Source organism: Lissotriton helveticus, chromosome 4_1 (assembly GCF_964261635.1).
Source record: "Lissotriton helveticus chromosome 4_1, aLisHel1.1, whole genome shotgun sequence".
Taxonomy (NCBI): domain Eukaryota; kingdom Metazoa; phylum Chordata; class Amphibia; order Caudata; family Salamandridae; genus Lissotriton; species Lissotriton helveticus.
Window position 1 is genome coordinate 1,672,355,031 of NC_136063.1, and position 26,193 is coordinate 1,672,381,223.

General features: G+C 34.0%; 19 non-coding genes across 19 annotated transcripts; 11 read left to right on the forward strand and 8 right to left on the reverse strand.

Moving 5' to 3' along the window:
• Nucleotides 1-858: 858 nt before the first annotated feature.
• Nucleotides 859-930, forward strand: TRNAQ-UUG (transfer RNA glutamine (anticodon UUG)). Its single transcript has one exon. It is a non-coding gene; the product is annotated as a tRNA-Gln (tRNA).
• Nucleotides 931-1,756: 826 nt separating this feature from the next.
• TRNAQ-CUG (transfer RNA glutamine (anticodon CUG)) lies at nt 1,757-1,828 on the reverse strand. Its single transcript has one exon. It is a non-coding gene; the product is annotated as a tRNA-Gln (tRNA).
• A 1,549-nt stretch (nt 1,829-3,377) lies between these two features.
• On the forward strand, nt 3,378-3,449 carry TRNAQ-UUG (transfer RNA glutamine (anticodon UUG)). Its single transcript has one exon. It is a non-coding gene; the product is annotated as a tRNA-Gln (tRNA).
• An 826-nt stretch (nt 3,450-4,275) lies between these two features.
• On the reverse strand, nt 4,276-4,347 carry TRNAQ-CUG (transfer RNA glutamine (anticodon CUG)). Its single transcript has one exon. It is a non-coding gene; the product is annotated as a tRNA-Gln (tRNA).
• Nucleotides 4,348-5,897: 1,550 nt separating this feature from the next.
• TRNAQ-UUG (transfer RNA glutamine (anticodon UUG)) lies at nt 5,898-5,969 on the forward strand. The gene has a single exon. It is a non-coding gene; the product is annotated as a tRNA-Gln (tRNA).
• An 826-nt stretch (nt 5,970-6,795) lies between these two features.
• TRNAQ-CUG (transfer RNA glutamine (anticodon CUG)) lies at nt 6,796-6,867 on the reverse strand. Its single transcript has one exon. It is a non-coding gene; the product is annotated as a tRNA-Gln (tRNA).
• Nucleotides 6,868-8,416: 1,549 nt separating this feature from the next.
• Nucleotides 8,417-8,488, forward strand: TRNAQ-UUG (transfer RNA glutamine (anticodon UUG)). The gene has a single exon. It is a non-coding gene; the product is annotated as a tRNA-Gln (tRNA).
• An 826-nt stretch (nt 8,489-9,314) lies between these two features.
• Nucleotides 9,315-9,386, reverse strand: TRNAQ-CUG (transfer RNA glutamine (anticodon CUG)). Its single transcript has one exon. It is a non-coding gene; the product is annotated as a tRNA-Gln (tRNA).
• A 1,550-nt stretch (nt 9,387-10,936) lies between these two features.
• On the forward strand, nt 10,937-11,008 carry TRNAQ-UUG (transfer RNA glutamine (anticodon UUG)). The gene has a single exon. It is a non-coding gene; the product is annotated as a tRNA-Gln (tRNA).
• Nucleotides 11,009-11,834: 826 nt separating this feature from the next.
• TRNAQ-CUG (transfer RNA glutamine (anticodon CUG)) lies at nt 11,835-11,906 on the reverse strand. The gene has a single exon. It is a non-coding gene; the product is annotated as a tRNA-Gln (tRNA).
• Nucleotides 11,907-13,456: 1,550 nt separating this feature from the next.
• On the forward strand, nt 13,457-13,528 carry TRNAQ-UUG (transfer RNA glutamine (anticodon UUG)). The gene has a single exon. It is a non-coding gene; the product is annotated as a tRNA-Gln (tRNA).
• Nucleotides 13,529-14,354: 826 nt separating this feature from the next.
• Nucleotides 14,355-14,426, reverse strand: TRNAQ-CUG (transfer RNA glutamine (anticodon CUG)). The gene has a single exon. It is a non-coding gene; the product is annotated as a tRNA-Gln (tRNA).
• Nucleotides 14,427-15,976: 1,550 nt separating this feature from the next.
• On the forward strand, nt 15,977-16,048 carry TRNAQ-UUG (transfer RNA glutamine (anticodon UUG)). Its single transcript has one exon. It is a non-coding gene; the product is annotated as a tRNA-Gln (tRNA).
• A 2,441-nt stretch (nt 16,049-18,489) lies between these two features.
• On the forward strand, nt 18,490-18,561 carry TRNAQ-UUG (transfer RNA glutamine (anticodon UUG)). Its single transcript has one exon. It is a non-coding gene; the product is annotated as a tRNA-Gln (tRNA).
• An 826-nt stretch (nt 18,562-19,387) lies between these two features.
• TRNAQ-CUG (transfer RNA glutamine (anticodon CUG)) lies at nt 19,388-19,459 on the reverse strand. Its single transcript has one exon. It is a non-coding gene; the product is annotated as a tRNA-Gln (tRNA).
• Nucleotides 19,460-21,009: 1,550 nt separating this feature from the next.
• Nucleotides 21,010-21,081, forward strand: TRNAQ-UUG (transfer RNA glutamine (anticodon UUG)). The gene has a single exon. It is a non-coding gene; the product is annotated as a tRNA-Gln (tRNA).
• A 2,441-nt stretch (nt 21,082-23,522) lies between these two features.
• On the forward strand, nt 23,523-23,594 carry TRNAQ-UUG (transfer RNA glutamine (anticodon UUG)). The gene has a single exon. It is a non-coding gene; the product is annotated as a tRNA-Gln (tRNA).
• An 826-nt stretch (nt 23,595-24,420) lies between these two features.
• Nucleotides 24,421-24,492, reverse strand: TRNAQ-CUG (transfer RNA glutamine (anticodon CUG)). The gene has a single exon. It is a non-coding gene; the product is annotated as a tRNA-Gln (tRNA).
• A 1,550-nt stretch (nt 24,493-26,042) lies between these two features.
• TRNAQ-UUG (transfer RNA glutamine (anticodon UUG)) lies at nt 26,043-26,114 on the forward strand. Its single transcript has one exon. It is a non-coding gene; the product is annotated as a tRNA-Gln (tRNA).
• The last annotated feature ends 79 nt before the right edge of the window (nt 26,115-26,193 follow it).

Sequence of the window (26,193 nt, forward strand, 5' to 3'; positions counted from 1 at the left end):
TCATTCAGATAGTACAAATGTTTTTGTATATTAGTATGGAAATTGTGAAATAAAACGTTTTTCATGCTGATTTTCAACAGTCGATCTGCAATTGTGAAACATAAGCTTTTGCTTGGAGGCCTCACAGGTACTGATCTAATTTTCTCTTTTAAGATTATTCACAAATCATATGATATGCTTTGTATAAATCAACTATATTGTTTGATCAAAATTGAGTAAAAAGTGACTATCTCAATTTCATGACATATAGAAGAGTAAGGAGAAGAAGCTCATGTTTCAAATGTGGAGAGGCAACAACTTTTCATTATTTTCACCTCTACTAATTATATGCATTTTTATAATGTATGTGTTTATGTTGTCCTATAAATATACAGAGACATATAGCAAGATATAGGGAGATACATACGTGTAAAGTGGATATGTACAAGTTTATAAGTAAATGAGATGTTTTTCCAATTAATAATTCTAAGAACTGAATGGAAAAAGAAAATCGTAAAGTTTAGATAAGTCCCACTGTGATTTGTACTCAGATCCCGGTTTTCAGAGTCTAGAGTGCTAAGCATGATACCATCAAACCACCTGTACCAGGTTGAGCTTTTCATTTTGAGAGAAGAGATTGCATTCACGGGGGAATCTTATATTTTATTGCAAAATCGTATCTCACATAAAAAGTACTGTTCAACAGAGTGATAGCGTTACTTGAGTCCTCTGGGCAACATCCTTCCCTAACATAGTTCAATATGCAAAAGTTGAACAGAATAGAAAAGTAATAACATTCTGTTGGTCTTTGACTGTAGAACATTAAAAACTTTGAAATGTTCACATTGCTGCAGCAATTTGCTCCCTTGTCACATGGGAGGTTCCATGGTGTAATGGTTAGCACTTTGGACTTTGAATCCAAGGATCCGAGTTCAAATCTCGGTGGGACCACTTTCATGACTGTTGATCAAATCTTTTTCTGTCAAGTGTATTCATAAATATCACAAATCTAACACGGGTAGAGTGAAACATTAATTTATTGATTGTATTCTGAAAGTCTATTCGATGTGAGCAAATGATAGAACTTTTAGAAAACATGGAAATTAAATGGCTCAAAATAATGAGACATTTTGCGAGCTGACTCTGTTTTCTCAAACTCATCACAGGGGGCTGATGCAAGATATTACTTTCTTAAATCTTACTGTTATTGATAAGGGGAAGATGGAACTTTTTAATTGGAAATCCTTCATTAAAACAAAACTTGAGGAATCAAATTGTGTATTATGGGGACAGAAGATATGACGTTTTGAATAACAATCGTGAAATTCAGACACACATATATTTACACTCTGATTTTCTAAAGTAAATCCATAACCATAAAGTAAAATCTTTCGAAAGACGTGTCAAAGGTAATAATCTGAATTTCTCTTTCAAAGAAATTCACAATTAAATGCACTGTGTAAGTCAAGCATGTTGTCATATAAGAAATCAGCAAAAATTAACTATCTCATTACTGGTCATATAGATGAGAGAGGAAATGAACCTAACGTTTAAATTGTGGATGGGAAACAACAGTTTTTAGTTTTCAGCTTCAATACATATGTTTATGAATAATTGATTTCTTTATATAGTCTTATCGCTATCTAGACGGATATAGCTATGTATACATAGATGCATACTTATACGTTGATAAGTATCAGTATAAAACATTGACGTTATGTTTTTCCAAGACCAAATTCTAAGAAGTGGGTGAAATAGTAAATCTCATAATTCAAGCAGGTCCCACCGAGATTTGAACTCGGATCGCTGGATTCAGAGTCCAGAGTGCTGACCATTACACCATGGAACCCTCCCATACATGAGTCATTTTTCCATTGAGACAAAAGAGAGCGCATTAGTGCGGGGGCATTTCTTACATTGATGAAACGATATCTCTGTTGAATGCTCATAGTGTAAAGAGCTATAATGTGATTTGATTCTGTTCAGATACATTCTCCTTAACAGTGTTAAATATGCAAACGTTTATCAGGATAGGCAAGTTATATCATAATGATCATCTTTGACTGTACCATATTAAAACATTTTACATTTCCAAACTAATACACCCATTTCTTTGTCTCTCACATGGGCTGCGCCAAAGAGCAATGATTGGCACGTTGGACTTTGCATGCAAAGGTACCAGTCCAAATCTTGGGGGTACTATTTTATTACTCTTGACCTTTTCTATTTCTGTCACCTTTGTTTATTGATAGCTCAAATCCAACACCAGTAGGTTGAAAGAGACAATTATTGATTCCTTTCAAAACGTCCATCAGCTTGAACAAGTTACAGAAATACAAACATTATAATACGTTTACATCACATTCCTACACAAAATAGTGTGACATTAAGAAATCCTATCCTGTTTTTCTGAAATGCATTTCAGAGGCCTGATTCCCAGCATCCCTTTTTGAAGCTTTCTGCGCTATTGATAAGGCGAATTTAGCACATTTTGAAAGAGAAGTGTTCTTAAATCAAACCTAGAGAACCACAATGACGGTATCATTCAGATAGTACAAATGTTTTTGTATATTAGTATGGAAATTGTGAAATAAAACGTTTTTCATGCTGATTTTCAACAGTCGATCTGCAATCGTGAAACATAAGCTTTTGCTTGGAGGCCTCACAGGTACTGATCTAATTTTCTCTTTTAAGATTATTCACAAATCATATGATATGCTTTGTATAAATCAACTATATTGTTAGATCAAAATTGAGTAAAAAGTGACTATCTCAATTTCATGACATATAGAAGAGTAAGGAGAAGAAGCTCATGTTTCAAATGTGGAGAGGCAACAACTTTTCATTATTTTCACCTCTACTAATTATATGCATTTTATAATGTATGTGTTTATGTTGTCCTATAAATATACAGAGACATATAGCAAGATATAGGGAGATACATACGTGTAAAGTGGATATGTACAAGTTTATAAGTAAATGAGATGTTTTTCCAATTAATAATTCTAAGAACTGAATGGAAAAAGAAAATCGTAAAGTTTAGATAAGTCCCACTGTGATTTGTACTCAGATCCCGGTTTTCAGAGTCTAGAGTGCTAAGCATGATACCATCAAACCACCTGTACCAGGTTGAGCTTTTCATTTTGAGAGAAGAGATTGCATTCACGGGGGAATCTTATATTTTATTGCAAAATCGTATCTCACATAAAAAGTACTGTTCAACAGAGTGATAGCGTTACTTGAGTCCTCTGGGCAACATCCTTCCCTAACATAGTTCAATATGCAAAAGTTGAACAGAATAGAAAAGTAATAACATTCTGTTGGTCTTTGACTGTAGAACATTAAAAACTTTGAAATGTTCACATTGCTGCAGCAATTTGCTCCCTTGTCACATGGGAGGTTCCATGGTGTAATGGTTAGCACTTTGGACTTTGAATCCAAGGATCCGAGTTCAAATCTCGGTGGGACCACTTTCATGACTGTTGATCAAATCTTTTTCTGTCAAGTGTATTCATAAATATCACAAATCTAACACGGGTAGAGTGAAACATTAATTTATTGATTGTATTCTGAAAGTCTATTCGATGTGAGCAAATGATAGAACATTTAGAAAACATGGAAATTAAATGGCTCAAAATAATGAGACATTTTGCGAGCTGACTCTGTTTTCTCAAACTCATCAGAGGGGGCTGATGCAAGATATTACTTTCTTAAATCTTACTGTTATTGATAAGGGGAAGATGGAACTTTTTAATTGGAAATCCTTCATTAAAACAAAACTTGAGGAATCAAATTGTGTATTATGGGGACAGAAGATATGACGTTTTGAATAACAATCGTGAAATTCAGACACACATATATTTACACTCTGATTTTCTAAAGTAAATCCATAACCATAAAGTAAAATCTTTCGAAAGACGTGTCAAAGGTAATAATCTGAATTTCTCTTTCAAAGAAATTCACAATTAAATGCACTGTGTAAGTCAAGCATGTTGTCATATAAGAAATCAGCAAAAATTAACTATCTCATTACTGGTCATATAGATGAGAGAGGAAATGAACCTAACGTTTAAATTGTGGATGGGAAACAACAGTTTTTAGTTTTCAGCTTCAATACATATGTTTATGAATAATTGATTTCTTTATATAGTCTTATCGCTATCTAGACGGATATAGCTATGTATACATAGATGCATACTTATACGTTGATAAGTATCAGTATAAAACATTGACGTTATGTTTTTCCAAGACCAAATTCTAAGAAATGGGTGAAATAGTAAATCTCATAATTCAAGCAGGTCCCACCGAGATTTGAACTCGGATCGCTGGATTCAGAGTCCAGAGTGCTAACCATTACACCATGGAACCCTCCCATACATGAGTCATTTTTCCATTGAGACAAAAGAGAGCGCATTAGTGCGGGGGCATTTCTTACATTGATGAAACGATATCTCTGTTGAATGCTCATAGTGTAAAGAGCTATAATGTGATTTGATTCTGTTCAGATACATTCTCCTTAACAGTGTTAAATATGCAAACGTTTATCAGGATAGGCAAGTTATATCATAATGATCATCTTTGACTGTAACATATTAAAACATTTTACATTTCCAAACTAATACACCCATTTCTTTGTCTCTCACATGGGCTGCGCCAAAGAGCAATGATTGGCACGTTGGACTTTGCATGCAAAGGTACCAGTCCAAATCTTGGGGGTACTATTTTATTACTCTTGACCTTTTCTATTTCTGTCACCTTTGTTTATTGATAGCTCAAATCCAACACCAGTAGGTTGAAAGAGACAATTATTGATTCCTTTCAAAACGTCCATCAGCTTGAACAAGTTACAGAAATACAAACATTATAATACGTTTACATCACATTCCTACACAAAATAGTGTGACATTAAGAAATCCTATCCTGTTTTTCTGAAATGCATTTCAGAGGCCTGATTCCCAGCATCCCTTTTTGAAGCTTTCTGCGCTATTGATAAGGCGAATTTAGCACATTTTGAAAGAGAAGTGTTCTTAAATCAAACCTAGAGAACCACAATGACGGTATCATTCAGATAGTACAAATGTTTTTGTATATTAGTATGGAAATTGTGAAATAAAACGTTTTTCATGCTGATTTTCAACAGTCGATCTGCAATCGTGAAACATAAGCTTTTGCTTGGAGGCCTCACAGGTACTGATCTAATTTTCTCTTTTAAGATTATTCACAAATCATATGATATGCTTTGTATAAATCAACTATATTGTTAGATCAAAATTGAGTAAAAAGTGACTATCTCAATTTCATGACATATAGAAGAGTAAGGAGAAGAAGCTCATGTTTCAAATGTGGAGAGGCAACAACTTTTCATTATTTTCACCTCTACTAATTATATGCATTTTTATAATGTATGTGTTTATGTTGTCCTATAAATATACAGAGACATATAGCAAGATATAGGGAGATACATACGTGTAAAGTGGATATGTACAAGTTTATAAGTAAATGAGATGTTTTTCCAATTAATAATTCTAAGAACTGAATGGAAAAAGAAAATCGTAAAGTTTAGATAAGTCCCACTGTGATTTGTACTCAGATCCCGGTTTTCAGAGTCTAGAGTGCTAAGCATGATACCATCAAACCACCTGTACCAGGTTGAGCTTTTCATTTTGAGAGAAGAGATTGCATTCACGGGGGAATCTTATATTTTATTGCAAAATCGTATCTCACATAAAAAGTACTGTTCAACAGAGTGATAGCGTTACTTGAGTCCTCTGGGCAACATCCTTCCCTAACATAGTTCAATATGCAAAAGTTGAACAGAATAGAAAAGTAATAACATTCTGTTGGTCTTTGACTGTAGAACATTAAAAACTTTGAAATGTTCACATTGCTGCAGCAATTTGCTCCCTTGTCACATGGGAGGTTCCATGGTGTAATGGTTAGCACTTTGGACTTTGAATCCAAGGATCCGAGTTCAAATCTCGGTGGGACCACTTTCATGACTGTTGATCAAATCTTTTTCTGTCAAGTGTATTCATAAATATCACAAATCTAACACGGGTAGAGTGAAACATTAATTTATTGATTGTATTCTGAAAGTCTATTCGATGTGAGCAAATGATAGAACTTTTAGAAAACATGGAAATTAAATGGCTCAAAATAATGAGACATTTTGCGAGCTGACTCTGTTTTCTCAAACTCATCACAGGGGGCTGATGCAAGATATTACTTTCTTAAATCTTACTGTTATTGATAAGGGGAAGATGGAACTTTTTAATTGGAAATCCTTCATTAAAACAAAACTTGAGGAATCAAATTGTGTATTATGGGGACAGAAGATATGACGTTTTGAATAACAATCGTGAAATTCAGACACACATATATTTACACTCTGATTTTCTAAAGTAAATCCATAACCATAAAGTAAAATCTTTCGAAAGACGTGTCAAAGGTAATAATCTGAATTTCTCTTTCAAAGAAATTCACAATTAAATGCACTGTGTAAGTCAAGCATGTTGTCATATAAGAAATCAGCAAAAATTAACTATCTCATTACTGGTCATATAGATGAGAGAGGAAATGAACCTAACGTTTAAATTGTGGATGGGAAACAACAGTTTTTAGTTTTCAGCTTCAATACATATGTTTATGAATAATTGATTTCTTTATATAGTCTTATCGCTATCTAGACGGATATAGCTATGTATACATAGATGCATACTTATACGTTGATAAGTATCAGTATAAAACATTGACGTTATGTTTTTCCAAGACCAAATTCTAAGAAATGGGTGAAATAGTAAATCTCATAATTCAAGCAGGTCCCACCGAGATTTGAACTCGGATCGCTGGATTCAGAGTCCAGAGTGCTGACCATTACACCATGGAACCCTCCCATACATGAGTCATTTTTCCATTGAGACAAAAGAGAGCGCATTAGTGCGGGGGCATTTCTTACATTGATGAAACGATATCTCTGTTGAATGCTCATAGTGTAAAGAGCTATAATGTGATTTGATTCTGTTCAGATACATTCTCCTTAACAGTGTTAAATATGCAAACGTTTATCAGGATAGGCAAGTTATATCATAATGATCATCTTTGACTGTAACATATTAAAACATTTTACATTTCCAAACTAATACACCCATTTCTTTGTCTCTCACATGGGCTGCGCCAAAGAGCAATGATTGGCACGTTGGACTTTGCATGCAAAGGTACCAGTCCAAATCTTGGGGGTACTATTTTATTACTCTTGACCTTTTCTATTTCTGTCACCTTTGTTTATTGATAGCTCAAATCCAACACCAGTAGGTTGAAAGAGACAATTATTGATTCCTTTCAAAACGTCCATCAGCTTGAACAAGTTACAGAAATACAAACATTATAATACGTTTACATCACATTCCTACACAAAATAGTGTGACATTAAGAAATCCTATCCTGTTTTTCTGAAATGCATTTCAGAGGCCTGATTCCCAGCATCCCTTTTTGAAGCTTTCTGCGCTATTGATAAGGCGAATTTAGCACATTTTGAAAGAGAAGTGTTCTTAAATCAAACCTAGAGAACCACAATGACGGTATCATAGGGATAGTACAAATGTTTTTGTATATTAGTATGGAAATTGTGAAATAAAACGTTTTTCATGCTGATTTTCAACAGTCGATCTGCAATCGTGAAACATAAGCTTTTGCTTGGAGGCCTCACAGGTACTGATCTAATTTTCTCTTTTAAGATTATTCACAAATCATATGATATGCTTTGTATAAATCAACTATATTGTTAGATCAAAATTGAGTAAAAAGTGACTATCTCAATTTCATGACATATAGAAGAGTAAGGAGAAGAAGCTCATGTTTCAAATGTGGAGAGGCAACAACTTTTCATTATTTTCACCTCTACTAATTATATGCATTTTATAATGTATGTGTTTATGTTGTCCTATAAATATACAGAGACATATAGCAAGATATAGGGAGATACATACGTGTAAAGTGGATATGTACAAGTTTATAAGTAAATGAGATGTTTTTCCAATTAATAATTCTAAGAACTGAATGGAAAAAGAAAATCGTAAAGTTTAGATAAGTCCCACTGTGATTTGTACTCAGATCCCGGTTTTCAGAGTCTAGAGTGCTAAGCATGATACCATCAAACCACCTGTACCAGGTTGAGCTTTTCATTTTGAGAGAAGAGATTGCATTCACGGGGGAATCTTATATTTTATTGCAAAATCGTATCTCACATAAAAAGTACTGTTCAACAGAGTGATAGCGTTACTTGAGTCCTCTGGGCAACATCCTTCCCTAACATAGTTCAATATGCAAAAGTTGAACAGAATAGAAAAGTAATAACATTCTGTTGGTCTTTGACTGTAGAACATTAAAAACTTTGAAATGTTCACATTGCTGCAGCAATTTGCTCCCTTGTCACATGGGAGGTTCCATGGTGTAATGGTTAGCACTTTGGACTTTGAATCCAAGGATCCGAGTTCAAATCTCGGTGGGACCACTTTCATGACTGTTGATCAAATCTTTTTCTGTCAAGTGTATTCATAAATATCACAAATCTAACACGGGTAGAGTGAAACATTAATTTATTGATTGTATTCTGAAAGTCTATTCGATGTGAGCAAATGATAGAACATTTAGAAAACATGGAAATTAAATGGCTCAAAATAATGAGACATTTTGCGAGCTGACTCTGTTTTCTCAAACTCATCAGAGGGGGCTGATGCAAGATATTACTTTCTTAAATCTTACTGTTATTGATAAGGGGAAGATGGAACTTTTTAATTGGAAATCCTTCATTAAAACAAAACTTGAGGAATCAAATTGTGTATTATGGGGACAGAAGATATGACGTTTTGAATAACAATCGTGAAATTCAGACACACATATATTTACACTCTGATTTTCTAAAGTAAATCCATAACCATAAAGTAAAATCTTTCGAAAGACGTGTCAAAGGTAATAATCTGAATTTCTCTTTCAAAGAAATTCACAATTAAATGCACTGTGTAAGTCAAGCATGTTGTCATATAAGAAATCAGCAAAAATTAACTATCTCATTACTGGTCATATAGATGAGAGAGGAAATGAACCTAACGTTTAAATTGTGGATGGGAAACAACAGTTTTTAGTTTTCAGCTTCAATACATATGTTTATGAATAATTGATTTCTTTATATAGTCTTATCGCTATCTAGACGGATATAGCTATGTATACATAGATGCATACTTATACGTTGATAAGTATCAGTATAAAACATTGACGTTATGTTTTTCCAAGACCAAATTCTAAGAAATGGGTGAAATAGTAAATCTCATAATTCAAGCAGGTCCCACCGAGATTTGAACTCGGATCGCTGGATTCAGAGTCCAGAGTGCTAACCATTACACCATGGAACCCTCCCATACATGAGTCATTTTTCCATTGAGACAAAAGAGAGCGCATTAGTGCGGGGGCATTTCTTACATTGATGAAACAATATCTCTGTTGAATGCTCATAGTGTAAAGAGCTATAATGTGATTTGATTCTGTTCAGATACATTCTCCTTAACAGTGTTAAATATGCAAACGTTTATCAGGATAGGCAAGTTATATCATAATGATCATCTTTGACTGTAACATATTAAAACATTTTACATTTCCAAACTAATACACCCATTTCTTTGTCTCTCACATGGGCTGCGCCAAAGAGCAATGATTGGCACGTTGGACTTTGCATGCAAAGGTACCAGTCCAAATCTTGGGGGTACTATTTTATTACTCTTGACCTTTTCTATTTCTGTCACCTTTGTTTATTGATAGCTCAAATCCAACACCAGTAGGTTGAAAGAGACAATTATTGATTCCTTTCAAAACGTCCATCAGCTTGAACAAGTTACAGAAATACAAACATTATAATACGTTTACATCACATTCCTACACAAAATAGTGTGACATTAAGAAATCCTATCCTGTTTTTCTGAAATGCATTTCAGAGGCCTGATTCCCAGCATCCCTTTTTGAAGCTTTCTGCGCTATTGATAAGGCGAATTTAGCACATTTTGAAAGAGAAGTGTTCTTAAATCAAACCTAGAGAACCACAATGACGGTATCATAGGGATAGTACAAATGTTTTTGTATATTAGTATGGAAATTGTGAAATAAAACGTTTTTCATGCTGATTTTCAACAGTCGATCTGCAATCGTGAAACATAAGCTTTTGCTTGGAGGCCTCACAGGTACTGATCTAATTTTCTCTTTTAAGATTATTCACAAATCATATGATATGCTTTGTATAAATCAACTATATTGTTAGATCAAAATTGAGTAAAAAGTGACTATCTCAATTTCATGACATATAGAAGAGTAAGGAGAAGAAGCTCATGTTTCAAATGTGGAGAGGCAACAACTTTTCATTATTTTCACCTCTACTAATTATATGCATTTTTATAATGTATGTGTTTATGTTGTCCTATAAATATACAGAGACATATAGCAAGATATAGGGAGATACATACGTGTAAAGTGGATATGTACAAGTTTATAAGTAAATGAGATGTTTTTCCAATTAATAATTCTAAGAACTGAATGGAAAAAGAAAATCGTAAAGTTTAGATAAGTCCCACTGTGATTTGTACTCAGATCCCGGTTTTCAGAGTCTAGAGTGCTAAGCATGATACCATCAAACCACCTGTACCAGGTTGAGCTTTTCATTTTGAGAGAAGAGATTGCATTCACGGGGGAATCTTATATTTTATTGCAAAATCGTATCTCACATAAAAAGTACTGTTCAACAGAGTGATAGCGTTACTTGAGTCCTCTGGGCAACATCCTTCCCTAACATAGTTCAATATGCAAAAGTTGAACAGAATAGAAAAGTAATAACATTCTGTTGGTCTTTGACTGTAGAACATTAAAAACTTTGAAATGTTCACATTGCTGCAGCAATTTGCTCCCTTGTCACATGGGAGGTTCCATGGTGTAATGGTTAGCACTTTGGACTTTGAATCCAAGGATCCGAGTTCAAATCTCGGTGGGACCACTTTCGTGACTGTTGATCAAATCTTTTTCTGTCAAGTGTATTCATAAATATCACAAATCTAACACGGGTAGAGTGAAACATTAATTTATTGATTGTATTCTGAAAGTCTATTCGATGTGAGCAAATGATAGAACTTTTAGAAAACATGGAAATTAAATGGCTCAAAATAATGAGACATTTTGCGAGCTGACTCTGTTTTCTCAAACTCATCACAGGGGGCTGATGCAAGATATTACTTTCTTAAATCTTACTGTTATTGATAAGGGGAAGATGGAACTTTTTAATTGGAAATCCTTCATTAAAACAAAACTTGAGGAATCAAATTGTGTATTATGGGGACAGAAGATATGACAGTTTGAATAACAATCGTGAAATTCAGACACACATATATTTACACTCTGATTTTCTAAAGTAAATCCATAACCATAAAGTAAAATCTTTCGAAAGACGTGTCAAAGGTAATAATCTGAATTTCTCTTTCAAAGAAATTCACAATTAAATGCACTGTGTAAGTCAAGCATGTTGTCATATAAGAAATCAGCAAAAATTAACTATCTCATTACTGGTCATATAGATGAGAGAGGAAATGAACCTAACGTTTAAATTGTGGATGGGAAACAACAGTTTTTAGTTTTCAGCTTCAATACATATGTTTATGAATAATTGATTTCTTTATATAGTCTTATCGCTATCTAGACGGATATAGCTATGTATACATAGATGCATACTTATACGTTGATAAGTATCAGTATAAAACATTGACGTTATGTTTTTCCAAGACCAAATTCTAAGAAATGGGTGAAATAGTAAATCTCATAATTCAAGCAGGTCCCACCGAGATTTGAACTCGGATCGCTGGATTCAGAGTCCAGAGTGCTAACCATTACACCATGGAACCCTCCCATACATGAGTCATTTTTCCATTGAGACAAAAGAGAGCGCATTAGTGCGGGGGCATTTCTTACATTGATGAAACAATATCTCTGTTGAATGCTCATAGTGTAAAGAGCTATAATGTGATTTGATTCTGTTCAGATACATTCTCCTTAACAGTGTTAAATATGCAAACGTTTATCAGGATAGGCAAGTTATATCATAATGATCATCTTTGACTGTAACATATTAAAACATTTTACATTTCCAAACTAATACACCCATTTCTTTGTCTCTCACATGGGCTGCGCCAAAGAGCAATGATTGGCACGTTGGACTTTGCATGCAAAGGTACCAGTCCAAATCTTGGGGGTACTATTTTATTACTCTTGACCTTTTCTATTTCTGTCACCTTTGTTTATTGATAGCTCAAATCCAACACCAGTAGGTTGAAAGAGACAATTATTGATTCCTTTCAAAACGTCCATCAGCTTGAACAAGTTACAGAAATACAAACATTATAATACGTTTACATCACATTCCTACACAAAATAGTGTGACATTAAGAAATCCTATCCTGTTTTTCTGAAATGCATTTCAGAGGCCTGATTCCCAGCATCCCTTTTTGAAGCTTTCTGCGCTATTGATAAGGCGAATTTAGCACATTTTGAAAGAGAAGTGTTCTTAAATCAAACCTAGAGAACCACAATGACGGTATCATAGGGATAGTACAAATGTTTTTGTATATTAGTATGGAAATTGTGAAATAAAACGTTTTTCATGCTGATTTTCAACAGTCGATCTGCAATCGTGAAACATAAGCTTTTGCTTGGAGGCCTCACAGGTACTGATCTAATTTTCTCTTTTAAGATTATTCACAAATCATATGATATGCTTTGTATAAATCAACTATATTGTTAGATCAAAATTGAGTAAAAAGTGACTATCTCAATTTCATGACATATAGAAGAGTAAGGAGAAGAAGCTCATGTTTCAAATGTGGAGAGGCAACAACTTTTCATTATTTTCACCTCTACTAATTATATGCATTTTTATAATGTATGTGTTTATGTTGTCCTATAAATATACAGAGACATATAGCAAGATATAGGGAGATACATACGTGTAAAGTGGATATGTACAAGTTTATAAGTAAATGAGATGTTTTTCCAATTAATAATTCTAAGAACTGAATGGAAAAAGAAAATCGTAAAGTTTAGATAAGTCCCACTGTGATTTGTACTCAGATCCCGGTTTTCAGAGTCTAGAGTGCTAAGCATGATACCATCAAACCACCTGTACCAGGTTGAGCTTTTCATTTTGAGAGAAGAGATTGCATTCACGGGGGAATCTTATATTTTATTGCAAAATCGTATCTCACATAAAAAGTACTGTTCAACAGAGTGATAGCGTTACTTGAGTCCTCTGGGCAACATCCTTCCCTAACATAGTTCAATATGCAAAAGTTGAACAGAATAGAAAAGTAATAACATTCTGTTGGTCTTTGACTGTAGAACATTAAAAACTTTGAAATGTTCACATTGCTGCAGCAATTTGCTCCCTTGTCACATGGGAGGTTCCATGGTGTAATGGTTAGCACTTTGGACTTTGAATCCAAGGATCCGAGTTCAAATCTCGGTGGGACCACTTTCGTGACTGTTGATCAAATCTTTTTCTGTCAAGTGTATTCATAAATATCACAAATCTAACACGGGTAGAGTGAAACATTAATTTATTGATTGTATTCTGAAAGTCTATTCGATGTGAGCAAATGATAGAACTTTTAGAAAACATGGAAATTAAATGGCTCAAAATAATGAGACATTTTGCGAGCTGACTCTGTTTTCTCAAACTCATCACAGGGGGCTGATGCAAGATATTACTTTCTTAAATCTTACTGTTATTGATAAGGGGAAGATGGAACTTTTTAATTGGAAATCCTTCATTAAAACAAAACTTGAGGAATCAAATTGTGTATTATGGGGACAGAAGATATGACAGTTTGAATAACAATCGTGAAATTCAGACACACATATATTTACACTCTGATTTTCTAAAGTAAATCCATAACCATAAAGTAAAATATTTCGAAAGACGTGTCAAAGGTAATAATCTGAATTTCTCTTTCAAAGAAATTCACAATTAAATGCACTGTGTAAGTCAAGCATGTTGTCATATAAGAAATCAGCAAAAATTAACTATCTCATTACTGGTCATATAGATGAGAGAGGAAATGAACCTAACGTTTAAATTGTGGATGGAAAACAACAGTTTTTAGTTTTCAGCTTCAATACATATGTTTATGAATAATTGATTTCTTTATATAGTCTTATCGCTATCTAGACGGATATAGCTATGTATACATAGATGCATACTTATACGTTGATAAGTATCAGTATAAAACATTGACGTTATGTTTTTCCAAGACCAAATTCTAAGAAATGGGTGAAATAGTAAATCTCATAATTCAAGCAGGTCCCACCGAGATTTGAACTCGGATCGCTGGATTCAGAGTCCAGAGTGCTAACCATTACACCATGGAACCCTCCCATACATGAGTCATTTTTCCATTGAGACAAAAGAGAGCGCATTAGTGCGGGGGCATTTCTTACATTGATGAAACAATATCTCTGTTGAATGCTCATAGTGTAAAGAGCTATAATGTGATTTGATTCTGTTCAGATACATTCTCCTTAACAGTGTTAAATATGCAAACGTTTATCAGGATAGGCAAGTTATATCATAATGATCATCTTTGACTGTAACATATTAAAACATTTTACATTTCCAAACTAATACACCCATTTCTTTGTCTCTCACATGGGCTGCGCCAAAGAGCAATGATTGGCACGTTGGACTTTGCATGCAAAGGTACCAGTCCAAATCTTGGGGGTACTATTTTATTACTCTTGACCTTTTCTATTTCTATCACCTTTGTTTATTGATAGCTCAAATCCAACACCAGTAGGTTGAAAGAGACAATTATTGATTCCTTTCAAAACGTCCATCAGCTTGAACAAGTTACAGAAATACAAACATTATAATACGTTTACATCACATTCCTACACAAAATAGTGTGACATTAAGAAATCCTATCCTGTTTTTCTGAAATGCATTTCAGAGGCCTGATTCCCAGCATCCCTTTTTGAAGCTTTCTGCGCTATTGATAAGGCGAATTTAGCACATTTTGAAAGAGAAGTGTTCTTAAATCAAACCTAGAGAACCACAATGACGGTATCATAGGGATAGTACAAATGTTTTTGTATATTAGTATGGAAATTGTGAAATAAAACGTTTTTCATGCTGATTTTCAACAGTCGATCTGCAATCGTGAAACATAAGCTTTTGCTTGGAGGCCTCACAGGTACTGATCTAATTTTCTCTTTTAAGATTATTCACAAATCATATGATATGCTTTGTATAAATCAACTATATTGTTAGATCAAAATTGAGTAAAAAGTGACTATCTCAATTTCATGACATATAGAAGAGTAAGGAGAAGAAGCTCATGTTTCAAATGTGGAGAGGCAACAACTTTTCATTATTTTCACCTCTACTAATTATATGCATTTTTATAATGTATGTGTTTATGTTGTCCTATAAATATACAGAGACATATAGCAAGATATAGGGAGATACATACGTGTAAAGTGGATATGTACAAGTTTATAAGTAAATGAGATGTTTTTCCAATTAATAATTCTAAGAACTGAATGGAAAAAGAAAATCGTAAAGTTTAGATAAGTCCCACTGTGATTTGTACTCAGATCCCGGTTTTCAGAGTCTAGAGTGCTAAGCATGATACCATCAAACCACCTGTACCAGGTTGAGCTTTTCATTTTGAGAGAAGAGATTGCATTCACGGGGGAATCTTATATTTTATTGCAAAATCGTATCTCACATAAAAAGTACTGTTCAACAGAGTGATAGCGTTACTTGAGTCCTCTGGGCAACATCCTTCCCTAACATAGTTCAATATGCAAAAGTTGAACAGAATAGAAAAGTAATAACATTCTGTTGGTCTTTGACTGTAGAACATTAAAAACTTTGAAATGTTCACATTGCTGCAGCAATTTGCTCCCTTGTCACATGGGAGGTTCCATGGTGTAATGGTTAGCACTTTGGTCTTTGAATCCAAGGATCCGAGTTCAAATCTCGGTGGGACCACTTTCATGACTGTTGATCAAATCTTTTTCTGTCAAGTGTATTCATAAATATCACAAATCTAACACGGGTAGAGTGAAACATTAATTTATTGATTGTATTCTGAAAGTCTATTCGATGTGAGCAAATGATAGAACTTTTAGAAAACATGGAAATTAAATGGCTCAAAATAATGAGACATTTTGCGAGCTGACTCTGTTTTCTCAAACTCATCACAGGGGGCTGATGCAAGATATTACTTTCTTAAATCTTACTGTTATTGATAAGGGGAAGATGGAACTTTTTAATTGGAAATCCTTCATTAAAACAAAACTTGAGGAATCAAATTGTGTATTATGGGGACAGAAGATATGACAGTTTGAATAACAATCGTGAAATTCAGACACACATATATTTACACTCTGATTTTCTAAAGTAAATCCATAACCATAAAGTAAAATCTTTCGAAAGACGTGTCAAAGGTAATAATCTGAATTTCTCTTTCAAAGAAATTCACAATTAAATGCACTGTGTAAGTCAAGCATGTTGTCATATAAGAAATCAGCAAAAATTAACTATCTCATTACTGGTCATATAGATGAGAGAGGAAATGAACCTAACGTTTAAATTGTGGATGGGAAACAACAGTTTTTAGTTTTCAGCTTCAATACATATGTTTATGAATAATTGATTTCTTTATATAGTCTTATCGCTATCTAGACGGATATAGCTATGTATACATAGATGCATACTTATACGTTGATAAGTATCAGTATAAAACATTGACGTTATGTTTTTCCAAGACCAAATTCTAAGAAATGGGTGAAATAGTAAATCTCATAATTCAAGCAGGTCCCACCGAGATTTGAACTCGGATCGCTGGATTCAGAGTGCTAACCATTACACCATGGAACCCTCCCATACATGAGTCATTTTTCCATTGAGACAAAAGAGAGCGCATTAGTGCGGGGGCATTTCTTACATTGATGAAACGATATCTCTGTTGAATGCTCATAGTGTAAAGAGCTATAATGTGATTTGATTCTGTTCAGATACATTCTCCTTAACAGTGTTAAATATGCAAACGTTTATCAGGATAGGCAAGTTATATCATAATGATCATCTTTGACTGTAACATATTAAAACATTTTACATTTCCAAACTAATACACCCATTTCTTTGTCTCTCACATGGGCTGCGCCAAAGAGCAATGATTGGCACGTTGGACTTTGCATGCAAAGGTACCAGTCCAAATCTTGGGGGTACTATTTTATTACTCTTGACCTTTTCTATTTCTGTCACCTTTGTTTATTGATAGCTCAAATCCAACACCAGTAGGTTGAAAGAGACAATTATTGATTCCTTTCAACACGTCCATCAGCTTGAACAAGTTACAGAAATACAAACATTATAATACGTTTACATCACATTCCTACACAAAATAGTGTGACATTAAGAAATCCTATCCTGTTTTTCTGAAATGCATTTCAGAGGCCTGATTCCCAGCATCCCTTTTTGAAGCTTTCTGCGCTATTGATAAGGCGAATTTAGCACATTTTGAAAGAGAAGTGTTCTTAAATCAAACCTAGAGAACCACAATGACGGTATCATTCAGATAGTACAAATGTTTTTGTATATTAGTATGGAAATTGTGAAATAAAACGTTTTTCATGCTGATTTTCAACAGTCGATCTGCAATCGTGAAACATAAGCTTTTGCTTGGAGGCCTCACAGGTACTGATCTAATTTTCTCTTTTAAGATTATTCACAAATCATATGATATGCTTTGTATAAATCAACTATATTGTTAGATCAAAATTGAGTAAAAAGTGACTATCTCAATTTCATGACATATAGAAGAGTAAGGAGAAGAAGCTCATGTTTCAAATGTGGAGAGGCAACAACTTTTCATTATTTTCACCTCTACTAATTATATGCATTTTTATAATGTATGTGTTTATGTTGTCCTATAAATATACAGAGACATATAGCAAGATATAGGGAGATACATACGTGTAAAGTGGATATGTACAAGTTTATAAGTAAATGAGATGTTTTTCCAATTAATAATTCTAAGAACTGAATGGAAAAAGAAAATCGTAAAGTTTAGATAAGTCCCACTGTGATTTGTACTCAGATCCCGGTTTTCAGAGTCTAGAGTGCTAAGCATGATACCATCAAACCACCTGTACCAGGTTGAGCTTTTCATTTTGAGAGAAGAGATTGCATTCACGGGGGAATCTTATATTTTATTGCAAAATCGTATCTCACATAAAAAGTACTGTTCAACAGAGTGATAGCGTTACTTGAGTCCTCTGGGCAACATCCTTCCCTAACATAGTTCAATATGCAAAAGTTGAACAGAATAGAAAAGTAATAACATTCTGTTGGTCTTTGACTGTAGAACATTAAAAACTTTGAAATGTTCACATTGCTGCAGCAATTTGCTCCCTTGTCACATGGGAGGTTCCATGGTGTAATGGTTAGCACTTTGGACTTTGAATCCAAGGATCCGAGTTCAAATCTCGGTGGGACCACTTTCATGACTGTTGATCAAATCTTTTTCTGTCAAGTGTATTCATAAATATCACAAATCTAACACGGGTAGAGTGAAACATTAATTTATTGATTGTATTCTGAAAGTCTATTCGATGTGAGCAAATGATAGAACTTTTAGAAAACATGGAAATTAAATGGCTCAAAATAATGAGACATTTTGCGAGCTGACTCTGTTTTCTCAAACTCATCACAGGGGGCTGATGCAAGATATTACTTTCTTAAATCTTACTGGTATTGATAAGGGGAAGATGGAACTTTTTAATTGGAAATCCTTCATTAAAACAAAACTTGAGGAATCAAATTGTGTATTATGGGGACAGAAGATATGACGTTTTGAATAACAATCGTGAAATTCAGACACACATATATTTACACTCTGATTTTCTAAAGTAAATCCATAACCATAAAGTAAAATCTTTCGAAAGACGTGTCAAAGGTAATAATCTGAATTTCTCTTTCAAAGAAATTCACAATTAAATGCACTGTGTAAGTCAAGCATGTTGTCATATAAGAAATCAGCAAAAATTAACTATCTCATTACTGGTCATATAGATGAGAGAGGAAATGAACCTAACGTTTAAATTGTGGATGGGAAACAACAGTTTTTAGTTTTCAACTTCAATACATATGTTTATGAATAATTGATTTCTTTATATAGTCTTATCGCTATCTAGACGGATATAGCTATGTATACATAGATGCATACTTATACGTTGATAAGTATCAGTATAAAACATTGACGTTATGTTTTTCCAAGACCAAATTCTAAGAAATGGGTGAAATAGTAAATCTCATAATTCAAGCAGGTCCCACCGAGATTTGAACTCGGATCGCTGGATTCAGAGTCCAGAGTGCTAACCATTACACCATGGAACCCTCCCATACATGAGTCATTTTTCCATTGAGACAAAAGAGAGCGCATTAGTGCGGGGGCATTTCTTACATTGATGAAACAATATCTCTGTTGAATGCTCATAGTGTAAAGAGCTATAATGTGATTTGATTCTGTTCAGATACATTCTCCTTAACAGTGTTAAATATGCAAACGTTTATCAGGATAGGCAAGTTATATCATAATGATCATCTTTGACTGTAACATATTAAAACATTTTACATTTCCAAACTAATACACCCATTTCTTTGTCTCTCACATGGGCTGCGCCAAAGAGCAATGATTGGCACGTTGGACTTTGCATGCAAAGGTACCAGTCCAAATCTTGGGGGTACTATTTTATTACTCTTGACCTTTTCTATTTCTGTCACCTTTGTTTATTGATAGCTCAAATCCAACACCAGTAGGTTGAAAGAGACAATTATTGATTCCTTTCAAAACGTCCATCAGCTTGAACAAGTTACAGAAATACAAACATTATAATACGTTTACATCACATTCCTACACAAAATAGTGTGACATTAAGAAATCCTATCCTGTTTTTCTGAAATGCATTTCAGAGGCCTGATTCCCAGCATCCCTTTTTGAAGCTTTCTGCGCTATTGATAAGGCGAATTTAGCACATTTTGAAAGAGAAGTGTTCTTAAATCAAACCTAGAGAACCACAATGACGGTATCATAGGGATAGTACAAATGTTTTTGTATATTAGTATGGAAATTGTGAAATAAAACGTTTTTCATGCTGATTTTCAACAGTCGATCTGCAATCGTGAAACATAAGCTTTTGCTTGGAGGCCTCACAGGTACTGATCTAATTTTCTCTTTTAAGATTATTCACAAATCATATGATATGCTTTGTATAAATCAACTATATTGTTAGATCAAAATTGAGTAAAAAGTGACTATCTCAATTTCATGACATATAGAAGAGTAAGGAGAAGAAGCTCATGTTTCAAATGTGGAGAGGCAACAACTTTTCATTATTTTCACCTCTACTAATTATATGCATTTTTATAATGTATGTGTTTATGTTGTCCTATAAATATACAGAGACATATAGCAAGATATAGGGAGATACATACGTGTAAAGTGGATATGTACAAGTTTATAAGTAAATGAGATGTTTTTCCAATTAATAATTCTAAGAACTGAATGGAAAAAGAAAATCGTAAAGTTTAGATAAGTCCCACTGTGATTTGTACTCAGATCCCGGTTTTCAGAGTCTAGAGTGCTAAGCATGATACCATCAAACCACCTGTACCAGGTTGAGCTTTTCATTTTGAGAGAAGAGATTGCATTCACGGGGGAATCTTATATTTTATTGCAAAATCGTATCTCACATAAAAAGTACTGTTCAACAGAGTGATAGCGTTACTTGAGTCCTCTGGGCAACATCCTTCCCTAACATAGTTCAATATGCAAAAGTTGAACAGAATAGAAAAGTAATAACATTCTGTTGGTCTTTGACTGTAGAACATTAAAAACTTTGAAATGTTCACATTGCTGCAGCAATTTGCTCCCTTGTCACATGGGAGGTTCCATGGTGTAATGGTTAGCACTTTGGACTTTGAATCCAAGGATCCGAGTTCAAATCTCGGTGGGACCACTTTCATGACTGTTGATCAAATCTTTTTCTGTCAAGTGTATTCATAAATATCACAAATCTAACACGGGTAGAGTGAAACATTAATTTATTGATTGTATTCTGAAAGTCTATTCGATGTGAGCAAATGATAGAACTTTTAGAAAACATGGAAATTAAATGGCTCAAAATAATGAGACATTTTGCGAGCTGACTCTGTTTTCTCAAACTCATCACAGGGGGCTGATGCAAGATATTACTTTCTTAAATCTTACTGGTATTGATAAGGGGAAGATGGAACTTTTTAATTGGAAATCCTTCATTAAAACAAAACTTGAGGAATCAAATTGTGTATTATGGGGACAGAAGATATGACGTTTTGAATAACAATCGTGAAATTCAGACACACATATATTTACACTCTGATTTTCTAAAGTAAATCCATAACCATAAAGTAAAATCTTTCGAAAGACGTGTCAAAGGTAATAATCTGAATTTCTCTTTCAAAGAAATTCACAATTAAATGCACTGTGTAAGTCAAGCATGTTGTCATATAAGAAATCAGCAAAAATTAACTATCTCATTACTGGTCATATAGATGAGAGAGGAAATGAACCTAACGTTTAAATTGTGGATGGGAAACAACAGTTTTTAGTTTTCAGCTTCAATACATATGTTTATGAATAATTGATTTCTTTATATAGTCTTATCGCTATCTAGACGGATATAGCTATGTATACATAGATGCATACTTATACGTTGATAAGTATCAGTATAAAACATTGACGTTATGTTTTTCCAAGACCAAATTCTAAGAAATGGGTGAAATAGTAAATCTCATAATTCAAGCAGGTCCCACCGAGATTTGAACTCGGATCGCTGGATTCAGAGTGCTAACCATTACACCATGGAACCCTCCCATACATGAGTCATTTTTCCATTGAGACAAAAGAGAGCGCATTAGTGCGGGGGCATTTCTTACATTGATGAAACGATATCTCTGTTGAATGCTCATAGTGTAAAGAGCTATAATGTGATTTGATTCTGTTCAGATACATTCTCCTTAACAGTGTTAAATATGCAAACGTTTATCAGGATAGGCAAGTTATATCATAATGATCATCTTTGACTGTAACATATTAAAACATTTTACATTTCCAAACTAATACACCCATTTCTTTGTCTCTCACATGGGCTGCGCCAAAGAGCAATGATTGGCACGTTGGACTTTGCATGCAAAGGTACCAGTCCAAATCTTGGGGGTACTATTTTATTACTCTTGACCTTTTCTATTTCTGTCACCTTTGTTTATTGATAGCTCAAATCCAACACCAGTAGGTTGAAAGAGACAATTATTGATTCCTTTCAACACGTCCATCAGCTTGAACAAGTTACAGAAATACAAACATTATAATACGTTTACATCACATTCCTACACAAAATAGTGTGACATTAAGAAATCCTATCCTGTTTTTCTGAAATGCATTTCAGAGGCCTGATTCCCAGCATCCCTTTTTGAAGCTTTCTGCGCTATTGATAAGGCGAATTTAGCACATTTTGAAAGAGAAGTGTTCTTAAATCAAACCTAGAGAACCACAATGACGGTATCATTCAGATAGTACAAATGTTTTTGTATATTAGTATGGAAATTGTGAAATAAAACGTTTTTCATGCTGATTTTCAACAGTCGATCTGCAATCGTGAAACATAAGCTTTTGCTTGGAGGCCTCACAGGTACTGATCTAATTTTCTCTTTTAAGATTATTCACAAATCATATGATATGCTTTGTATAAATCAACTATATTGTTAGATCAAAATTGAGTAAAAAGTGACTATCTCAATTTCATGACATATAGAAGAGTAAGGAGAAGAAGCTCATGTTTCAAATGTGGAGAGGCAACAACTTTTCATTATTTTCACCTCTACTAATTATATGCATTTTTATAATGTATGTGTTTATGTTGTCCTATAAATATACAGAGACATATAGCAAGATATAGGGAGATACATACGTGTAAAGTGGATATGTACAAGTTTATAAGTAAATGAGATGTTTTTCCAATTAATAATTCTAAGAACTGAATGGAAAAAGAAAATCGTAAAGTTTAGATAAGTCCCACTGTGATTTGTACTCAGATCCCGGTTTTCAGAGTCTAGAGTGCTAAGCATGATACCATCAAACCACCTGTACCAGGTTGAGCTTTTCATTTTGAGAGAAGAGATTGCATTCACGGGGGAATCTTATATTTTATTGCAAAATCGTATCTCACATAAAAAGTACTGTTCAACAGAGTGATAGCGTTACTTGAGTCCTCTGGGCAACATCCTTCCCTAACATAGTTCAATATGCAAAAGTTGAACAGAATAGAAAAGTAATAACATTCTGTTGGTCTTTGACTGTAGAACATTAAAAACTTTGAAATGTTCACATTGCTGCAGCAATTTGCTCCCTTGTCACATGGGAGGTTCCATGGTGTAATGGTTAGCACTTTGGACTTTGAATCCAAGGATCCGAGTTCAAATCTCGGTGGGACCACTTTCATGACTGTTGATCAAATCTTTTTCTGTCAAGTGTATTCATAAATATCACAAATCTAACACGGGTAGAGTGAAACATTAATTTATTGATTGTATTCTGAAAGTCTATTCGATGTGAGCAAATGATAGAACTTTTAGAAAACATGGAAATTAAATGGCTCAAAATAATGAGACATTTTGCGAGCTGACTCTGTTTTCTCAAACTCATCACAGGGGGCTGATGCAAGATATTACTTTCTTAAATCTTACTGGTATTGATAAGGGGAAGATGGAACTTTTTAATTGGAAATCCTTCATTAAAACAAAACTTGAGGAATCAAATTGTGTATTATGGGGACAGAAGATATGACGTTTTGAATAACAATCGTGAAATTCAGACACACATATATTTACACTCTGATTTTCTAAAGTAAATCCATAACCATAAAGTAAAATCTTTCGAAAGACGTGTCAAAGGTAATAATCTGAATTTCTCTTTCAAAGAAATTCACAATTAAATGCACTGTGTAAGTCAAGCATGTTGTCATATAAGAAATCAGCAAAAATTAACTATCTCATTACTGGTCATATAGATGAGAGAGGAAATGAACCTAACGTTTAAATTGTGGATGGGAAACAACAGTTTTTAGTTTTCAGCTTCAATACATATGTTTATGAATAATTGATTTCTTTATATAGTCTTATCGCTATCTAGACGGATATAGCTATGTATACATAGATGCATACTTATACGTTGATAAGTATCAGTATAAAACATTGACGTTATGTTTTTCCAAGACCAAATTCTAAGAAATGGGTGAAATAGTAAATCTCATAATTCAAGCAGTTCCCACCGAAATTTGAACTCGGATCGCTGGATTCAGAGTCCAGAGTGCTAACCATTACACCATGGAACCCTCCCATACATGAGTCATTTTTCCATTGAGACAAAAGAGAGCGCATTAGTGCGGGGGCATTTCTTACATTGATGAAACAATATCTCTGTTGAATGCTCATAGTGTAAAGAGCTATAATGTGATTTGATTCTGTTCAGATACATTCTCCTTAACAGTGTTAAATATGCAAACGTTTATCAGGATAGGCAAGTTATATCATAATGATCATCTTTGACTGTAACATATTAAAACATTTTACATTTCCAAACTAATACACCCATTTCTTTGTCTCTCACATGGGATGCGCCAAAGAGCAATGATTGGCACGTTGGACTTTGCATGCAAAGGTACCAGTCCAAATCTTGGGGGTACTATTTTATTACTCTTGACCTTTTCTATTTCTGTCACCTTTGTTTATTGATAGCTCAAATCCAACACCAGTAGGTTGAAAGAGACAATTATTGATTCCTTTCAAAACGTCCATCAGCTTGAACAAGTTACAGAAATACAAACATTATAATACGTTTACATCACATTCCTACACAAAATAGTGTGACATTAAGAAATCCTATCCTGTTTTTCTGAAATGCATTTCAGAGGCCTGATTCCCAGCATCCCTTTTTGAAGCTTTCTGCGCTATTGATAAGGCGAATTTAGCACATTTTGAAAGAGAAGTGTTCTTAAATCAAACCTAGAGAACCACAATGACGGTATCATAGGGATAGTACAAATGTTTTTGTATATTAGTATGGAAATTGTGAAATAAAACGTTTTTCATGCTGATTTTCAACAGTCGATCTGCAATCGTGAAACATAAGCTTTTGCTTGGAGGCCTCACAGGTACTGATCTAATTTTCTCTTTTAAGATTATTCACAAATCATATGATATGCTTTGTATAAATCAACTATATTGTTAGATCAAAATTGAGTAAAAAGTGACTATCTCAATTTCATGACATATAGAAGAGTAAGGAGAAGAAGCTCATGTTTCAAATGTGGAGAGGCAACAACTTTTCATTATTTTCACCTCTACTAATTATATGCATTTTTATAATGTATGTGTTTATGTTGTCCTATAAATATACAGAGACATATAGCAAGATATAGGGAGATACATACGTGTAAAGTGGATATGTACAAGTTTATAAGTAAATGAGATGTTTTTCCAATTAATAATTCTAAGAACTGAATGGAAAAAGAAAATCGTAAAGTTTAGATAAGTCCCACTGTGATTTGTACTCAGATCCCGGTTTTCAGAGTCTAGAGTGCTAAGCATGATACCATCAAACCACCTGTACCAGGTTGAGCTTTTCATTTTGAGAGAAGAGATTGCATTCACGGGGGAATCTTATATTTTATTGCAAAATCGTATCTCACATAAAAAGTACTGTTCAACAGAGTGATAGCGTTACTTGAGTCCTCTGGGCAACATCCTTCCCTAACATAGTTCAATATGCAAAAGTTGAACAGAATAGAAAAGTAATAACATTCTGTTGGTCTTTGACTGTAGAACATTAAAAACTTTGAAATGTTCACATTGCTGCAGCAATTTGCTCCCTTGTCACATGGGAGGTTCCATGGTGTAATGGTTAGCACTTTGGACTTTGAATCCAAGGATCCGAGTTCAAATCTCGGTGGGACCACTTTCATGACTGTTGATCAAATCTTTTTCTGTCAAGTGTATTCATAAATATCACAAATCTAACACGGGTAGAGTGAAAC